Source organism: Rattus norvegicus, chromosome Y (genome assembly GCF_021556685.1).
Source record: "Rattus norvegicus strain SHRSP/BbbUtx chromosome Y, alternate assembly SHRSP_T2T, whole genome shotgun sequence".
Lineage (NCBI taxonomy): Eukaryota > Metazoa > Chordata > Mammalia > Rodentia > Muridae > Rattus > Rattus norvegicus.
The window spans coordinates 39,896,510-39,917,738 of record NC_141555.1 but is presented as its reverse complement, the minus strand read 5'-3'; the positions used below and the strand labels follow the sequence as shown (position 1 = coordinate 39,917,738).

Sequence of the window (21,229 nt, the reverse complement as noted above, 5' to 3'; positions counted from 1 at the left end):
CCAATATTAATGTGTGAGGTTCGATGTGATATTTGAGCTTCAGCAATATTTCTCTCACCAATGTTGCTACTTTTGTCTTTGGGATATAGACATCCAGAATTGAGATGCCATTTTGGTGGGTTTTTCCTCTAATAAATATGAAGTGTCCTTCCCCTTCTCTTTTGATTACTTTTGTTTGGAAGTCTGATTGCTGGATGTTAGAGTGGCTACACCATCTTGTTTCTTGTTTTATTTCTTGGAAAATATGTTCCAACACCTTAGTCTAAGGTTATGTCTATCTCAATTGCTGGAGTGTGCTTCTTGAATGCAACAGAATGACAGATCCTGTTTTTACATCCATTATTTTAACCTCTGTCCTTTTGTTGTTGAATAGAGGCCACTAATGCTTAACGGTATTAATGACCAGTGATACTAACTTCATGCTATTTTGATGTTGTGGGTGCAGGGTTTTCTTGCTTGCATGTATTTTGGTTTTTTGTTTTTTTTGGGTGGGATGTTTGAGTGTGTATGTTAGTATAAAATCTGTTCTGTAGGGTGAATGATTTTTTTTTGTTTGCATGTTGTTTTTGTTTTTTTCGGGGGGGGGGGTTGTTAGAGCATGCAGGCGAGTACTTCCGTAGGTTATGCTGTGTAATTTTTAATTTCTAGTCGGAGGTTGGGATGGTTCAAATTCTGAAAATCCATCAGTATAATCCACTATAAGTGAAACTGAAGGAAAAATTACATGATAATCTCATTAGATGCAGAAAAAGCAATTCCAGCCCCACTTCATGATAAAAGAGTGTGAGTGATAAGGGAGACAAGTCCTATGGAGAAACATAGTAAAAGCAAGGGAGAGGAAACCTGTAATGACCGTCAAGCTAAATAAAAAGAAACTTAAAACAATTCATTAAAGTGAAGGACAAGGTAAGGCTGCCCACTCTCCCTATTCAGTATAGTATTTGAAATTCCATCCAGGGTAAAAGCATGGTTCAAATTTGGTTCTGACATGGAGTATTGCCAAGTGCTGTGAAGTAGGAATGGCACAACATTTTAAAAATCCTGGGGTATGGCCCACTCTTTAGAACAGCCTCATTGCTCTTTGGTGAGTCATAGCCCCAAGGACCAACTGTACTGAGAACTTCATGCAGCGTTTCGCTCGGTTGTTCCCCTCATATCTCTCTAATTCTAAGAAGTACATAAAAATCCTCCTGGAGCTTACCACCACTCAGGGAGCAACATCATTGGCATTTGCAATAATAGTGGTCGAGGTCTTTTAGGAATTTCCTCTGTGGAAGACCAATGCTTCCACCATCACCAAAGGAAATGTAGAATAATTAGTGACGACCAGCACCCTTAAAAAGCATTTGGAAAAATAAAATTGTTTGTTAAGCTGGCTAACATGTTTTAACTACTGCCTCTGATGTAAAAAAAAAAATTAGGGAACAATTTGAAGTTCGAAAAGACAGGGACTTTTTAAGGCCAGGGATCAAGAACAATGGTGGCACAGGCTAATGGTGTGACTGTCACACATGCTGGACTGTTGAGGACTGATTTCTGTCCCAGTTGTACCCTCAGCTCTCTGATAGGATTTAATAAGGATTGACAATCACAGGTGTGCATTCTGATCATTTAAAGTAGATATGACATTTTTATACACATATTTAGATTTGTGCTTTTTAAAAGATTCTTATTAGAGTACTTTTAAAGATAAATGATACAATATCAACCATTTCTCTGTAAATTCAAAATGCTGCCTACAGTGAAGGGAAACCGAATGAGAAAACTACTTTGCTTACTCTTTGTTACTCTATAACAAATTGCTTACTTATGAGCCTTGTTGGCCTTGGGAGTAATTTGTTCATTTTACGTGTACTATGTAATATTTCTTCTCATACACTATCACTCTTTTCAGCATCAAGCATGAGAAGAAACTAGAACATTATCACATTTGCAGTTTTACTTGGCTTGAAAGATTTCACTAGGATATCAAAGCTATTTGCTGTGGTTTGCCCTGAAGTTATCTGTATTTTGATGCTAATTCTACTGCCCCAAGGACAGCTGCCTACTCATGTACTCAGAACTCAGGTGACTTCACCAAAACCACCTCCCTATTGAATTTGTAAAGTACAAGTGTGGGGCAGGTACATGATAGAAGGATGCTTTGGGTGTAATTTGTTTTCTTTACTTGTACTATGTAAAGAACTTTTCTTTACCATGTAAAGAAGGAGGTCATTGGAGGAGAAGGAAGAATGGGTGAGAGAGATGTTTGAAGAAAGAGGAGGAGACTGGAGGAAAAAGGGGAGATAGGAAGAGGAGAGGGTGAGAAGTCATGGCAGGTGAGGTTACAATTATGGTCTGTGTATTTACAGGTTATTATTAATGTTCCTAAGGGATGGATGGTAAAGGGCTTTGTATATTTAAGTGCGCAATTATATCTTAGCAATTGGGTCAAAATTTTTGTGATGTGTGTTTTCTATGTGAGGGATTGAGTATAGGAAAGTGTGTGGCGGCAAGGGACACTGGGCTGACAGGGAGTAGGGATGTGTTTTCACCAAGATATCTACCTATTATATTAGGACACTACGGTGCTAGTGATAGCATGGTAAAAGACAAGTTTTCTTTTTTTTTTTACAACAACAGATGGCAAAACAAGGTGATGGGCAAGAATCCACTAGTAATCAAAAAGTTGAGAGAACCTTTTTATTTTCTAAGTAAGAGGACACCTGTGCCATATTAATTCTTGATAACTTAAGAGCAGAATATAAAACAAAAATGGGGAAGAAGCAAGGGCTGACAGGCTGTTGGTCCCCTGCTGTGTGATAAGTAATGGCAGTTCAGAGAGTTAAGAGATTAAAGCTGCTTTTTAATGAGAGTTGTTTAGTAAGTCTTTCAGGATACACATTTTCTTTTTAACATAGGCTCCACAGGGGAATTTTTTGTGGAAATCCTAGTTACACAAGATACTTCTTCTATTAAGGTATTATTAACAAGTGATTAAGTTTTATTTAAGAAAGAAGAGAGTAGAGAAATTACCTGAATCAGGTGGGGATTTTCATCTACTGCTCAGAACTTAGGGAAAAATTAGGCACTACCAAGTAGAGAGTTTTGATGAAATGTCTGTAACAACAGGGAAAGTGAATGCAGACATATATTGTAGAAGTTATTAACGATAAAGAAAAATCTGTGGCTTCAGGTAGAGAGCTTAACAGACTGAGCTTTTTTGGGCAAAAGTCCTGGTTTGAAGTTTTCTTATTGATATTAGAATTGATAGAAGGTATTCGATTAGTTTTATGAATTATCCCACTATATGGCTCGTTGATGACGCTTAGCGATGATTTGTGGTTACTTTTGATATTTACGACAATAGCAAGTTCAATTTCTCTTAACATGGGCTCCATGGGAACTTTGGGTTTATTTCCTGATATCACCAAGTACTGAGTTATATCAGGCTCATTTTATACATAAATTCCTTTTTAAAAATTGTTTAATCTTCAGGATGGGTGTGACTTTGAGTTTTATGCTTATATTATTATTCTGGGAGAGAGTGCAAGATACAAGCTTCTCTGGTTTCAGATTAAGAAACAGAGTATTTTGGAAGAAAGATTTTGTCCTTGTCTTTTTAAAAATTGTGATTAGGATTCTGGAAACCTCACAGAGTCATACTGATCAGGTTTGATATCAGTAGACGGCTATCAAATATATATTCGGGAGAATCAAACAAAAGATATATCAATTCTTAACCTTTTTTCTGAGAGTTGTATTTTGTAGAGTGTACCTACTTGGAATCCTGGTTTCAGTGAATTTCAGCTGGGTCCAGTCAGGACATATCGGCTATCGCATTTGTTTCATTTTTCCTATCCCCTACACCTAAGGATATCTCAACACCCATGTACAACTTGAAGAAGTTATGGTGGATCCATTGTCTCAATTACCTGGAATTTGTGGGGTGGGGCTGGAAGTGGTTATTCTAAAGATGTTTTTATAAAGAATTGAAAATTGGTTGAAATTTAGCAGGGAGGAATAAGCTAGATTTAGTTATACAGTCATAATCGTATTTGGTAACTAAGCTTAATCTTATCTTTGTTTGGGTATAGAAATAATTGGAAAAAAATTTAAAATTACAAGAGCCAGTTCTATTATTTTTGTCATTACACACTTCTGAGTTGATTAAACCTGTGAGTCAAGATTGAAATATTAAAGTCATGCATCTGACTTTGTAAGAGTACTATCAAGAAAAAATTAAGATATAAAGACAACAGTCCAGATTGTCTTAGATAGATAGATGCTTTTCAAAAATGTAAGAAATCCACAAAATTTGAGATTTAAAGTTCTTACGTATCTTTTGTTGAGTCATATCTTCTCCTAACTGTTCCACTTTGGCAAATTTAATGAAGAATTTGAACATCTCTACCTCCAAATGAGGCAATACTTTGTGGCTAGGCAGTCACTGGAAAAAAATGCCTGTTTCATATGCAGATTAATACTATCCAGAAAAGGACAAATTATGCAGAGGATTTGAGGAATAAACCCTGCCAATACAGGGTAATCAGCCCGTCCAAGTCTGCCTTTCAATAGGCTGTCAGTTGATCTTGTGTCAGAAGGCTGAAGACTTAAGCTCACATGTTGCTAACAGGGGATTGTGCTATTGGAGATTTGTCTCTACAACCTCTCAGTTCTAGAAGCCCTCTAAGACATCCTATGTGTATAGATATTTTGTCACTCTCAGATTTCTGACGGGGTAGGAGACTGATTATAGCCTCATTGCTTATCAGGCTGTATAACTCTGAATATACATATTTTACTGGATAGTTATCAGATAGTATACAAGCTAGCCAAGACATAATATAGATTTTAAGCCTTTCTGAAGCTGGAATGAAGAACTAAATGCTCTTTCTAACTGATATAGTGACAGACTGGGTTTTGAGTATATCAAATGCTTTATAAATTGTAGAATAGTAATAATCTTACTCAATTGATATATATAAATGAAAAGTCTGTTTAACTGGACAAAAAGGGGGAAACGTTGTTTACACTAAAGTTATCTGTATTTTGATGCTAATCCACTGCTCCAAGGACAGCTGCCTTGTCCTGTACTCAGAACTCAGGTGAATTCTACAGAACAGCTTTCACATTAAATTTGTGAAGTACAGGTGAGGGGCAGGTACAGGATCGAAGCAGGCCTATCATTGGAAGAGAAGGAAGTATGGGCAGGAATGAAGTTTGAAGGAAGTAGAAGAGACTAGAGGAAAAAGGAGAGACAGGAAGAGGAGAGGGTGAGAAGCCATGGCAGGTGAATTTAAGATACTGCTCTGTGTATTTACTGGTTGTTATTATTGTCCCTAAGGTATGGATCGTACCAGGCTTTGTATGCTTATGTGGGCTACTATATCTTATCAATTGGGTCAAAGATTATTGTGTTGTGTGTTCTTTCATGTGAGGTTTTGAGTGTAAAAACATGTGTGGCAATAAGAGACACTGGGCAGCTGAGGAGTGGTGATGTATTCAACCAAGAAATCTAGCAGAGACTTGGGAAACTACAGTGCCAGAGATAGCGGGATATAAGACAACTTTTTTATTTTTATATTTTTGCAACAACACATTCACTTCTGTATTTGACATGCTCTTTTTGTGTCACTTAGGGAAGATCTATATCTGGTTTCTGACAGAATGTGCTTCTTAGGTTCATCAATCTTATCTAGTTATCTAGTTTTGGTGGCTGATTATATATATATATATCGGTGGTTCCTACAACTATGAGATTACGTGCAATTTTAACATGGATTCTGAGCAGGTATGTCAAGAAGGTAGAATCCACAAACGGCAATGCCAAGTAGACTCGCTCCTATTCTTATGACCCTAATGAAGTTGAGGTTTCATTGGACCTCTAGTTCTTCCCTCCCTGCCAATCCTCCTGTATCTTATCTTTGGCGTGAAGAAAGAATCATTTTAAAACATCCAAAACCCTGAAATCTCACCCTTGGAACACGACAAGGTTGATATTACAGAGATCATATCTAATGGGACTACATAGTCCACGCTGTCCTTTGATTTACTCAGGCAGTTATTTCTTTGCACAAAATAAAAATTTGGGAGTTTATCATTTTAAGTAGGTACACAATATTTACACTGTTAAATTCACTTCATAGCTTAGCCACGTTTTTTGCCAAAATCATTGCCAAAACCTGGAATTTGAAAACAGAATACTTGAGTACACATTCAGGAATATCTATAAAGACCCCTTTCAAGGAATGAACAATTAGAAAATGAAATACAATATTCACTCAATTAAACATTTGTAAAGAAAAAATGGCCTGTGGGAAACAGGGAAAAAATAGGAAATTGATCTGTTTGTCAGAGGAATGGAACTGGGAATAGAATTATTATCCAAAAGAATCGCCTACATCCCATGTTCCTAGATCTTTTCTACTCAATACAAGCCCCTAACTGAGTTTCTCCATGTAGAGCCTGTAACCACTGATGAAGCAAAGTGAAGTTTCCAGCTGTAGAGAGATGTAGTACATAAATGTTACCAATGTTTCACAGTAGACATTCCTGGAAAATGCAAACTCGAATCTGGTCAATGTAAGGAAAGCTATTTAGGAGGTAGGCCATGGCAGTTCTCACTGACATCATCATTTGACCCTCCCTGAAAAATTTCTTGTACCCTGGAGAGCCCTAATTTTGTGATGTCACAGAAAACTGCATCACATATATTCCTGCAGTATCTCTAGGGATTACTAAGTGGCCTCTATTTCAGTGCAAACAGCCATTTGGGAAAGAGAACAAAGAGGATGTATATAACAAAAATGAGTAGAAGAAAGTTGGCTTTCTGTTTTAGTTTGAAAAAAATGAAAAAAATATGTGGTACATGGTTAAGTGCAGTGAGTGCCGTGTAGGGTTTGTGAGGGTTCACTGAACACATGAGCCTTCCACATATGGGATTCAGGAAGTGGGAGCCTGTTAGTAGCAACTGGATTTCCTTGCTTGTTATGGTTCCTGAAAGTCAGAGGTTTTTTTTTTTTTTTTATCATTAATTTCATTATTCCAAAAGTCAGGTGTTGGGATGGGTACAGCTTTTTTTTTTTTTTTTTTTTTTGAGAGCACATGGCTTCTATTTTTTCTTCCAGAAGGAAAACGTCCTGAGGAGGAAGGGAAAGACAAGTATTGTATCCTCAGCTCAGAGTAAACTCCTTCGTGTACATGATTTCTACACTGTAGTTTGTGTCTGACACTGATATCTGGGAGGGAGAAATGCTTCTAGTTCAGACTTAATCATATCAGTCTTTCCACTAGTGTTATGCTGACTACCATTTCCTAACAGTGTCCCTCTAGATTTCTGAATCAATATGTCTGATTACCTTGCAGTTTTATTTACTTTTATCTCTTTCATAATTTTTTTTAATTTAAGCTAATTTTAATATTTTTTGGATATTTCTATATCTACATTTAAATGTTATTTCCTTTCCCAGTTTCCTCTCCATAAGAGACCTAAATGTTTCCATTCCTTGACATTTAAACCACCCTTACTCTCCCTTGACATATCCTTGAACTGGGAGTCAAACCTAGGGAGGACCTTCCTTTGGTGTCCACCAATGCCTTCCTCTGCTACATATGCAGTTGGAGCAATAGGCCTGTCCATGTACAGTCTTTGATTATCTGTATAGTACCAGAAAGTTCTTGTTCATTGTTCTGATGGGGTTGATAGCCTCTTCAGCTCTTGTAATCCTTTCTGAAAATTTATCAACAAGAGGTCCGTTTACAATTCTCTGGTTTGCCACTAGCATTCACTTCGGTAACTGACATGCTCTAGTTGTGTCTCTCAGGGAAGATCTATAACCTGTTACTGGCAGCATGCACTTCTTAGCTTTATTAATCTGAATCGTATCTAGTTTTGGTGTCTGATCTATTTATTTATCTATCCATCCATCTATCTATCTATCTATCTATCTATCTATCTATCTATGCATATATTTATCTATCTCTGCCTCTGTCTCTAGCTCTATCTCTTCTCTATCTCTATATATCTATATCTATTTATCTATATCTATTTTTATATATATGTACATATATTTGATGGCTTATACATCTATGAAATTAGTTGAAATTTTAACATGGATTCTGAGGTCCTAGGTCAAGAATGGAGAATCCACAAATGCCAATACCAAATATACTCCCTCCTGTTCTTATGCGCCTATCGAAGTTGAGCTTTTACTGGGCCTCAAGGCATTCCTCTCCCTTCCCATCATCCTGTATCTTTTGTATGGCCTGAATAAAGAATCATGGTAAAATATCTAAAAGCCTGAAGTCTCACCCTTGGAACACAGGAAGGTAGATATTCCAGAATTGATACCTAATGGGACTACAGAACCGCATGCTATAGTCCATGCTGTCCTTTGATTTACTGATGTCAGGTAATTTTTGCATAAAATAAAAATTTGGGAGTTTATCACTTGAAGTAGGAACACAATATTTACACTATTACATTCACTCTTTAGCTTGAGCAGCTTTGTTGCGAAAATCATTGCAAAAAACTAGAATTGCAAAACAGAATTTTTGAGTACATATTCAGGAATATCTATAATGTGCCCTATCAAGGAATGAACAATTAGAAAATGAAATACAAAATCCACTCAATTAAATATCTGTAGGGAAACAATGGCCTTTGGGAAACAGATAGAACTTAGGAAATTGAACTGTTTGTCACAGGAATGGAACTGGGAATAAAATTATAATCCAGAAGATTGTCCTACATCCCATGTTCCTAGATCTTTTCTACACATGCGAAACCCGTAATAACTTTCTCCATTCAGAGCATGTAACCACTAATAAAGCAAAGAGAACTGTCTAGCTTTAGAGTGATGTTCTACATAAATGTGTCCACTGTGTCAAAGGAGACACACCTGGAAAGGTCACCTTAGAATCTGGTCAATATAAAGAAAGCTCTTTAGCAGGTAGGCCATGGCAGTTCTCAGTGACATCATCATTAGGCTGGCCCTGAAAAATCTCTTGTATACTGGAGATCCCTAGCTTCTCCTGTGATGTCACAGTGTTTTCCAGACTGCAACTGCCTCTCAGACATTCATTCAGTACCTCTAGGGTTTATTAATTGGCCTTTATTTCAGTGTAAACAGCTATTTGTGAGGAAGATCAAAGAAGATGTAGATATCAGAGATGGGGAGAAGGAAGTTGGCCTAGGAAGTTTTAGTTTAAAAAACAAAGAAATATGTGGTACATGGGAAAGCACAAGGAGTGCTGTGTAGGGGTTGTGAGGGTTCACTGAACACATAGCCTTGATCTGAGCCTTCCCCATATGGGATTCAGGAGGTGGGAGCCTCTCGGTAGCATCTGGATTTCATTGCTTGTTATGGTTCCTGGAAGTCAGAGGTTGTTTATCATTAATTTCTTTATTCCAAAAGTCAGGTATTCGGAAGTTTACAGTTGTTTTTCTGAGAGCTAATGACTTTCATTCTTTTTCCCCAGGAAAAATAGTCCAGAGGAAGGAGGGACAACTAGTATTGTATCGTCATGTCATCTCAAGGTAAACTCCTCCTTGATTTGGATTCCTATAGTGCACTTTGTTTCTGACACAGATATCTGGGACAGAGATGTGCATCTAGTTCAGACATCATCATCTCAGTCTTTCCACTAGTATTTCTCTGATTACCATTCCATGACAGTTACCCTTTAGATTTCTGTATCAATATGTGTGATTCATTGACAGTTTTCTTTTCTTTTAACTCTATCATTTCTTTAGGAATTTTTATTGCGTTTCTAATTGGATACTTCTATATTTACATTTCAAATGTAATTTCCTTTCTCAGTTTCCTGTCCATAAGAGCCCTAACCTGTCCCCCTCCCCTTTTTCAATAACCCCCCTTACTGCCTCTTGACAGTCCATTGAACTGGGAATCAAATCTAGGGAGGACCAAGGGCCTCTTTTTTCATTGGTGTCACGAAGGCCATCTTCTGCTACATTTGCAGTTGGAGACATTGGTCTGCCCATGAGCAGTCTTTGAATATTGATTTAGTACCAGAAAGGTTTCGTGTATTGGCATTGTCCTTGTGGGGATTAAAGCCCCATTCAGATCTTGTAATCCTTTCTCAACATTTACCAACAAGAAGTCCATTTTCAGTTCATGGGTTTGCCACTATCATTTACCTCTGTATTTCACATACTCTAGCAGTGTCTCTCAGGAAATGTCTATATATGATTCCTGGCCGATTGCAGTTCTTAGGTTCATCAATTTTATATCATTTTGGTGCCAGATGTGTGTATATATATATATATATATATATATATATATATATATATATACACACACATACACTTTTGGTGGCTCCTACAGCTAAGTGGTTCGTTGGAATATTAACATAGAATCTGCCAAACTAGGTCAAGAATGTAGAATTCAGAAATGACACTGTCAAATAGACTCCCTCCTGTATTATGAACATATTGAGTTTGAGGTTTGACTGATAAACATGTCATTCTTCTCCCTGCCTATCCTCCTGTATCTAAGGTTGCTACTTAAGGACGAATAATGATAAAACATCCAAAACCCTTAATTCTGGCCATGGGAACACAGGAAGATAGGTAGTGCACGTTTGATATCAAATGGGACTAGAGAACCAAATTCTGTAGTCCATGTTGCCCTTTGCTTTTCTGATGCCTGGTAATTTTTACATAAAAGAAGCTTTTAGGAGTTTATTAATTGAAGTGAGTACACAGTACTCACACTGTTATGCTCACTCTATAACTGGGCACACTTTGTTGCCAAAATCACTTTGTTGCAGATAATGGAATAGGAAAAAAGAATTTTTCAGTACACATTCAGGAATATTTATGAAGTCCCCTGTCAAGGAAAGTACAATAAGAAAGTGATATACAATATTCATTTAATTAAAGGTCTGTAGGGAAAATACTGGCCTTTGTGATACATAGATAAAAAAGAAAATTGAACTCTATATCTCAGGAATGAACCTGAGAATAAAAATATTATCTAGAAGAATCTTCTACACTAGATGTTCCAAAATCTTTTCTACCCATGCCAAGCCACTGACTACCTTTCTCCATCCCAAGTTTGTAACTGCTAATAAAGCAAAGAGAAGTCTCTAGCTTTAGAGAGATGGAGTACATAAAGGTTTCTACTGTGTCACATGAGACATACGTGGAATGGGCACCCTTGAATCTGGTCAATGTAAGGAAAGATGTTTAACAGGTAAGCCATGGCACATCACAATGACATAATCAGTAGGCCCTCCCTGAAACATCTATTGAAACCTGGAGAGGACTAGCTTCTTCTGTGATGTCACAAGTGTTGTCGTGACTGCAACTCCCTTCAGATATCCCCTCAGTACCTCTAGTGTTTACTAATTTAACTCTAATCGAGAGTAAACAGTCATTGTGGAGTGAGAAGGAAGAGGATGATGAGATCAGAGATAGGAAGAAGGAAGGTGGTCTTCTGTCTTGTTATAAAAAAAGGATGAAATACATGGTACTTCGGGAAGCTCAGTGAGTCCTTGTAGGAGTTGAGTAGGATCACTGAAGAGATAGACTTGTTCTGAGCCTTCTGCATATGGGAATCTAGAGCTGTGAGCCTCTCAGAAACATCTGTACTTCGCAGTTCTTATGGCTCCTGGAAGTCAGAGTTTTTATATCATTCATTTCTTTATTCCAAATGCCAAGAATTTTGAAGGTAACAGATGTTTTACTGAGAGCTCATTGCATTTATTCTTTTTGTCAATTATAAAAAGGTCCTAAGTAAGAAATAAAAGGCAAGTATTGTGTCCTCTGCTCAGAGTAAACTTCTCCATGCTTTGGATACCAATAGTGCAGTTTCTCTCTTACACTAATACCTTGGAGAGAGAAGTGCTTCTAGTTGAGACTTCATGATCTCAGACTTTCCACTAGTATTTCCACTGACTAACACTTTAGATTTCTGAGTCAATTGGTGAGATATACTTGCCGGATTCCTTTCTTTCATTTCTTCCATTTTTTCTTTATTTTTTTAGAAAAACTCTCAAAACTCATCCTGGCTGACAATGTAGATTAGACGCATCAGATGAAATAAATTGAAAAACTCTCCTGGGAATGAAAGTGGTAAGGAAATCACATTGATGTATCCTAAATGCAGTGCTAAGAGCAATATTCAGACTAGTCTGTGGAGATGCTGCTGTCATCAGAGACCACAGACAATTAGTGGAGAATGATTCAGCATTAAACTGGGAATGGAAGATGATGGTTGATATTGTTCTAGTAGATCTCACTACATTAAAAAGTGTTTCTTCCAGATAACTGAATGATTATTGTAAAGCAAATCCGGGAATGAACTTATGAGACCCACCATCAGCCTGTCAAATAATGTGCGAAAGAAGAAATCTGTGTCTCTCCAGGGACAAATTGTTGCTTTCAAACCAACAGTAAAGTGTCCATTCTATGAATGATACATTGATATATACACATTATAGAAGGATGGATACAGAGTTTCTTCAGGTCCATGAATGAGGTATTCAGCAGTTGACCTGGATCAGAAATGAAGGTAATTTTTGCCAACTCTTCAGACTTGAGCTCCTTCACTAGGATCCCCATGATTGAAGAAAAGAACAAACTTCAGACAACTTGTCTCAGATTTTTATGTAGTTAAGATTTCCTGGTCTTGGTCCTAGGAAGGAAGGATATCTTGCTTTCCAATTCTTGTTTATCCTATAATCCTCTCTGCTGCATTCATGCAAATAGATTACTGTGCATTTCTTTAATAGGTTACAATTGCTATTTTAATTATGTTGCCAAGAACTATAGAAAAAAAGAAGGACTGTATCAAAGCATCATATGAAAATCCGACTAAGGTAATGTGGCCATTGGAAATTTGTAACTGACCTGAAACTCTTACTAGAGACAAAATGCCATAAAAAGGTCTTCTCTAGATATCTGGTGCAGTAGTTGGTGTTCCCCAACAGACAGTAAAGGATGAATCTCTCTGTACAGAGAAATCGGACTAGTCACAATGATCACAGACTATGGAGCACATAATTTAACAATGACTGAGTATTTTTAAAGTCCTAGAATCCATTAGTTTATTAGTCCAAAAGGCAAGATGTCTTATCTGGTCATTGACATATGGATAAATATTCAGTATGCAGGTTCTAATGTCTATGAGGATTTGGTATCACTGTGAGTGCAAAAATGAAAAAGTAAAGGCTTCTTTCTTCCCTGTTTTCTACGGGGATTCAAATAGAATGCATGGTTTAGAATACATTGGGTTTGCCATTCTCAAATAGACCAATATCTTCAAATGAACATTCTTTTCTTGGAAGCTGCACCCTGTCAGCATGGCTCACGTGTATGTGAACTGCAAGATCTAGTCTGGGAGGCCGGCCTTTTCATCGATCCAACCTGCCCCTAATACTGAAATACCCAAGACTTCCTCAATCAACTCCTTTGCAAACATGGTCTTCTGGGATTTGAAGACATTACATCTACTAACAACACCAATGCAATTCAAGATTACTTTCAACAGCTCCCTGGAGTGAGAATTGTTCCTTGGGTCCTTATATGTAGAGAAAGACTGCATAGGCAGACACAGTGATCTAATCTACCTGCAACAGAATGAAGAGATGATGATGTGGCTGAAGCAGATTGGAGCTCTGCATTTATTAAAGGGATGGCAGTAAAAGCCCATGCTGACAGCAGACATTCAGACATGCTGAAGCCATGCTGAGACTTGATGTTTGTCACAGATGATGTCAGTATTTTCTTATGACTGGGATTTTCAACAAATTGGCTTTCATTCTATTCCTCATTCCAAAAAATCTTTTGCTGTAGGCCTCAAACCATGGGGCAGGGAAACTTAAGAGACAACAGAGGATTGATAATCCAGTCTTCATTCACTGACTTGTCTCTACCTCTAAGTCCATGTTTCACAATCCAGTGCATTTAAATCTCCAGGGAATCAGTTACTGTTTCTCTACCATGCTGGTCTGCTGAAGTCATTTTACAGAAGTCCACTTCCAAGTAATTATTAAAGCAATGAATATTTTGAAGTTGTTTATGATCTACACACAGGCTTTTTACGCCCCAAGCATGTACCATCCCACTTCTGCATTTGTAGCTCTCAGCCAGTGTTCTCGACCTATCCATCCAGCAACCCTTAGATTCCACACTTTGTATGAGGATAATATTTAAAAAAACAGAAGAATAGCTGTAGCATGGTTGTTCTTCACTGAAGCCATATTAACACAGACGGCAGAGCATATGATGCATTCATCTCTGTTTGTAGTGTTTAATTCCCCGTAAAGTCCCAAACAATTGAGAGTTGATTCTGTCAGAGTACCAGCAAAGTCAAATAGGAAATGCAAAATTTCAGAATTCTCCTTCCAAAGATGTTTGTGAAAGAAGTTGTTTGCAAAACACTGTCTTAATAAATTTATTCCATTCTCACTTTGATATTTTGCTTTGATGTCTTGAAGTGACGTTTAATTATCACTGAAATGCAGGTCCCCTCTATAGTCTCCAGTAAGAAGAATTCATTCCTCAAAAGGATGTATCTGCAGATGCCTGAAAAAATAATAGAAAGAATATTTCTTGATAAAGATCTAGGTTAAAGTTGAAACATCTTACCACAAAGATACATATAAGAAGTTCATTTGACATTGACCTTATATTATGCAGAAATTCTTCACATATTCCCTCTATCGTTGGGGTTTAATTAATCTCCAATGAATAGTTGACAATGAAGAGTAGCCTTTAGAATCATTTTACCCTTTTAAGTAATAGTTTTAAGCAAATGGAACACTAAAAGATCACAAAGAAGAAATGGTTATAATCAAAAGATACATGTGGGACAGTCTAACTCTCATGGTCAAGATGACTTTGCACATGCTCCTTATGGTCATGGATTGCTCTCATAATACTCTGCAGAAGGTTGTTCCTACTGCCTCACTTTAAGCTCCAGGAATTACAAGCTACCAGAGCTGTTCAAGTTCCCTTACAATGCACTTGAAAGCCATATATGCTTAGGAACTTTTGATGTGCTTTAGCTCTATTGTCAGGTTTTTTTAAGCCTCTACCAAATAGCAAGCTGTCCTTTTTACCCCCTTCTCAACACCTCTAAATCTGCCCTAACTCAATTTCTCAATTGACATTAGTCATAGCTCAGCACCCCAAATATGCACTCATCTTACTGTGTTTTTAACATCCTGCCTGCTACACCAATGGCCACTCCATACTAGATCTCACATCACTGGTAACTGTTGCTCCACCCTAAATCTTTTCTCCACCCTTGTGTCTACTAGCCTGTTGGTAGAAATCCACACAACTGATTGGCCAAGAGCATCTTTATTGAACTATACAGAATCAATTTGGGAACCTGACCTTCAGTGTTCGCAGGATGATTCCCGATCTAAGAATCAAAACGATAGCAAACAAGACTCAATCCATGTCTCTGGTTTTGGGAGGGAGATAGAGCACTTAGATTCAGAGTTGAAATTTAAATAATTATAATATATATGTAGTATTAATTATGCCAGGATAAAAGGATCCAAAAAGTGGAAATTGGCAACATTAAAGGCAAGAGAAAAATCCCTAGTACAGCAAACAATGTGGACCTGTTAGAAAGACTGGTCTCTTTCCAGCCATCTGAATTTGTACTTGAAATTCTTCTAACCACACTTGATCTCTGCATGTAGAAAAGAACAAAAAGAAAAAGAAAACAAAATAAAACAAAAAATCACCAAAATGAAACCAAAAGCAAAAGCAATAGCTAATCAACCCAATCCTAAAAGAAGAGGACTGAGTGAAGATTGCTTGAGGTCCTCATTTTTAACTACAACTACAAGTCACCAATAGCTTTCAATGCAAAAGTTTGTCATTATTTTATTTGAAACTTCTCTGTGGGTCAAAGAAACAAGGTTTATAAGCTGCAACAACAGGAAAGAGAAAAAAATCATACTGTAGAGCTCAACACTGATATTACTATGGTGACTGTGGGCAATGCAGAGAATATTGGTGTTTGACAATGGGTTTTGTGGTTTTCTATATGCTGGCAATATCTATGACTCTGAAATGAATTAGAGTCATCACCAAATCATCACTAAATGAACTGCTCCTTTCTTTGGAGCACAAGATCTGGCAAACTGTTGACTGACTATGATTTTTAAATTGGATCTAGCCTCTGTGGTAAAGCTAAGGCTTCTGATGGAAAATCCTCCACCAAAACTCTGGACTATCAATTGTGCTGCCAGCCAAAAACCAAGTCCTGACTCTACCCTGCAATCCAGAAGAGGTTTCAAAGTGTCAAACATAACAATATTTTAATTGTGGCTTTGTCTTTTTTTCACTTTTTATTTTAAATAAAATGTGATTTCTGGCATAATTCCTTCTAATTTCTTCCTCACATAGAACTTCACTTTTGACCTCAAATTCCGTTCATGAAGGGGTACTCTTATCTTTCGTTGGCTAAGTTTTCTATTTTGCTTTTATGGCTTGCTGTGATTGCTTATTGTGACTGTCTAAATGATGCATTATTGAGCAACTGACTCCATAAGAATGGCTTGCGGGCATCAGTATTTTGCATTTTCTTGATGGTTAGTTTATGTAAGGTGACTTAGCCCACTGTGGATGGTAACAGCACTAGTAAGCTGAGGAGGTTACAGAGAAAAGGTAGCTGAGCAGATTAGTAAGCAGAGTTCCTCTTTATTTTCATGCTGCTGCCTTGTGTTCTTTTCTTGGATTCCATTGATTATGAACTGGAACTTGTGAGGTGAATTAAACCTTCAATTTCCCACACTGGCATTTTTATGTTTACTATAACATAGTCATACTAACTGGAACATTTGGCATTTTCTTGAGATCTGATCCGATAGTCCATCCTCCTGCTGGCATGTAACCTACCCTTTTAAATTAATAAATAAATCCAAGTCACTCCAAACTTTTGACATATTCACTCTGCCAACAAAATCACACTGTGTATGTAACTTACTTTTTTAATCTCATATTTTTCCTCCCACATTTTTTCTCTTTAAAATTATCTCCCTAAACATGTTAGCACTTTGTCGTTTTAAGTTATCTTATGTCCCATAGAAATAGTATAGTCAAATTTTTGATTTTCATAAAAGTGGGTGATTTGTTGTAGTAAAATATTCTAATCAATATTTATTGCATTAACTTTATTAAATAATCAAAAATTGACATTATTATACTATCTAGTTATCCTTAAAACTATAAAAGATTTGATTCATTCAAGGCTGTAAGGTCCTTCAGAACATCAGCTGGAACGTTCTTATGTATAATCTGGATGTATCATGGTTACTTCATATGTCTTCTAACTCACAGTGTTCTTTCTAACAATGCGAATTCAGGGTATTTGATATATATTTTAAGAGTGTTTAAGTGGAATATTTCCCTGATGACTCGCCCATAGTTTGAAATTGGAAAACAAAAAGATAACGTGTTTTGAGTGTTCACTTTGAATTCTACTATTTCATGAATGCATTTTCAGCTTTAAGAAACTTAATCTTTTAAAGAAAAATTGTCTCTATTCAGGATCACGTCTAGCTAATTCATAGTGGTCTTTGCATTTTAAATACTTTCGTCCACAATATTTTGTTTTATATTTTCAGAGTATTGTGAGGGGAATTTCACCCATATTTCCTCACAGTATGGTTTGGATTGGCATAAAGGAGGCTAAGGAATGTTGTGTGTTCATATGATATTCTGCTATTATGACTGTATTTTTCAGTCTTAAGAGACTGACATATTTTTAGAGTTTTTAAAATGGTATCATGACATCTGAAAATGAGAACACTTTCATTTCTTCATTTTTCATTTGTATTCCCTGGATCTTCTTCGGTTGTCATATTGCTCTAGCTAAAATTACACATACTGTAATACATAGTTGTGAAACCAGTGTATATTCTTGTCTTCTTCCTGCTTGTAGTGGAACTGCTTTGAATTTTTCTCTCTTTAGCACGATGCTTGTGCTGGGCTTCTTGTACCTTGCCTTTATTATGTTGAACTATATCCTCCATATCTACAGCTTCCCCAGGACGAATCAAACTTTTATGTTGGGATTTGAAGAAAGCTTATCTGGTAGAAGATTATTTTTAATGTTGACTTGAATCTGTTCACAAGTATTTTATTGAGAATATGTGTGTATATGAGTAAATTAGTGTGTAATTCTCTCTCTTCCTCTCTTTGTGTCAGTCGTTTGTAACTCTTTCTCCCTCTCTCATTACCTTCCCTTTTGCCTCATTGTCCCCATGTCTCATTCTCTCTCCTTATTTTGTCTGTCATTGTTAGATAATACCAGATTCAAAATACAATTTTAATGTATTCAATCCTTTTGTCTACTTTATTGAATAGTCTTAGACACTTTAAATGCTATTTAAATGTATATTCATTTCTGTTCAACTGAATACATGTGGTCCTATGATATTTCAGGTGGGAGAAATTAAAAACCTGATTCTTTGTAATTGTTTAGTATATAGCTTTTTAAATTATGCAAAATGAGCTGATTTAATATTGGTATATAAATACATCTAGTATTTACTGTCACTTCCAACCCCGACCAGCAGGAAAGGAGAGACACCACACATTCTTCTCAAAGCAGTTTTTTCAGGAACTCTTTTGTCTGCAAGCAGGAACAATGCCTCCATTCAGCCCCCGAGCCCACTCCCTTATATCCTCCCTCAACCACCTCAACCGTCCAGTCTGCGTGACCTCCATTCCTAGGTCCACGTCACATGGTCTGATATATCGTCATGGTGTGCCTGCGCAGCTCTCACGATGGGGAATGGCTTAATTTCAGGTGCTATTAATGAGACGCGGCAGCAGTCCCGGGCTCCATTTTGGGATTGCCGCTATACCCGCTCCCCACAGTAAATCCGAATGCTTAAAAAAATTCTAGATTTTGGACTGTAAATATAAATAATCTGTGTTTTCTCCATGTTTCCGATTTTCTCTTTCATTTTATTAATTCAAACCTTTCATTACCTAACATGGCCAGAGGTTATGACGATCCTGTTAATACTTTCCAAGAGTGACCCCTTCCTTTCATTCATTATATTTTCTACATTTGTCTACATTTTATTGATTTCAGCCATGATGAGTTGGATATACATGCTATAACCCTTCCCCAAGGCTAAAAAGCCATCCTGAAACAAGATGCAAAGAGACTATAGGTCCCCAAAATTGTGGATGGGATCAGACATAAAGCGTCTTCTTGATACAAGAGGTGCTGCCCTCATGTCACATAGCAGCTGTGGTTTCCTGCAAAGCTTCAAGCCAGTCAACAGTCAAGAATGCAGTGAAAAGGCCTAAAAACTGCTGTACATAACTGACATACTATGGACAGTAAGTATCTTCAGTTGGAGGGTTGAAAAATTATTTGTAAGGGTTTATAATAGAGTTATTAAACAGTACTTTAATGTAGAAGATATACAAATTTAGGATTCAAAGAAATAGAGTGAGTGGGTAAAAAAAATGGAAAGATTATCATCAAAATTCATTGGCGGAAATTCTCAAAGAATAAAATATATGAACTCTATTCCTCAATGTTATGTACATAGAAAATATTTTATTATATAGGGATACTTCATGAAGCGACCTTATGATTTCGCTTGGTTAAAACAGATCTGCCAATTTTGTGAGTTGAATATGTGCATTATGTAATTTGATTTTAATAAGTTTAAAGTGGCTATTTTCAAAAATAGTAAGCATTATTTCCATGTACATGTTCAAAAACAGGCTTCTATAAATTATAATAATAGAAAAAACTAAAACACTATATATCAAGAAAACATAATTAAATTTGGCTACATGTCTAAGCAAAATATTCAAAAGTGAAGAAACTCAAGTGACTAAGAATCGAAAGTGAAATATTTATCATCCTTATACAATACAGAAATGCAAATCAAAATTATTCTGAGATTTTTTTCCTCCCTTTCAGAAATTTTAGTTTTATAACACATGAGTCAACTTATGTTTGCTGTGTTATGGGGAGAGGGGAACATTGATATTCTTCTGGTGGGAATGCAAACTTCAACAGCAACTTTGGAAATCAGTATGATGTTTCTTCAGGAACATGGAAATGTATGCACCTAAAGATATAACGCGAGGAAAATATATCCAAATGTTGATTCATGCTAGTATAGAGACTCTTGAATATTTAGAAATATTCACGTTGTTTTTTAACAAATGAATGCATAAAGAAAATGTGGTGCTTTTACAGATTGGAAAAGGAAAGCATGTAATTTTCAGGATAATGAATGGATCATGTGAAAGTCATCATAGTTGAGATAATCTGGACCTAAGAGAAAAATGGGATACATTTTCACTTTAATCTGAATATTAATTCTCCACACTGTATCTGTTTGAATAGTTTAGTGTAAAAGTCAAGGGATGTGGTCCAGACTATCCTCACTTTGTGATGTACAAATGTACTTATGGATTGCAGAGGAACACTGTCAGGAACAGGAATGTCAAATGTGAAGAGAGTGGGAAGAGTATGACAATGGATGGAATGTAGAGATGTACAGTTAAATTGGGAGACGTTTGAGGCATTGAATGAAAACCATATGCAACAGAAATAAAAACTATTTTTTTATTTAATTATGTTTTTTGTCAAACTAAAGATTTAAAGCTATAAGGACAGAAGATAAAACATTGATTGGGTGTTTCTATGTGAAATTTCAATAATAAGAAACTCACAGTACTTATGGATTTCAACTTTCAATAAAGCTATAGTACAGATAGTGAAATATACAGTCCTTAAGGAGACAGATGGGAATATCTCTGCTGATAAAAAAATATTAATTATATACATTATATATGTAAAATAATCTATTTATTTGCTTACATTTCAAATGTCATTTCCCAAACTGGTCTTTCTTTCTTGAATCCCCTAAGCTATTCTGTTCCTCATTTTTCTAATATGGTGCTCCCCATCTACATGCGCACTTCCGCTTTAGTCCTCTAACATCCCCCTTCTTTGGGATATGAAGTCTCCACAGGACCAAATGCCTCCCTTCACACATATGGCAGATGAGGCAGTTGTCTTCACTATGTACTCTGCTATTTGTGTAGCAGAAGTCTTCGACTGGGCAAAGCATACTCTAGGATGTGGAAAATTTCTTGAGGGTCTGAAGGTTATATTTAGTTGATACTGTTATTCTTCAAATTGGGTTGCAATCCCCTCCAGATACTTAAGGCATTCCCCTAACTCTTCTTTTGTGGCTGTCAGGTGCTGTCAAATGC

The 21,229-nt window shown here is 36.6% G+C and overlaps 1 long non-coding RNA gene across 1 annotated transcript in view; it reads left to right on the top strand.

The window, feature by feature from the left end:
* LOC147998018 (uncharacterized) overlaps window positions 1-14,415 on the top strand; it is a 37,092-nt gene extending 22,677 nt beyond the window's left edge. The window contains exons 2-3 of the long non-coding RNA XR_015647319.1: window positions 9,463-9,520; window positions 11,992-14,415. This is a non-coding gene — a long non-coding RNA (uncharacterized LOC147998018). The remainder of the gene's footprint in view (window positions 1-9,462; window positions 9,521-11,991) is intronic.
* Window positions 14,416-21,229: the final 6,814 nt, after the last annotated feature.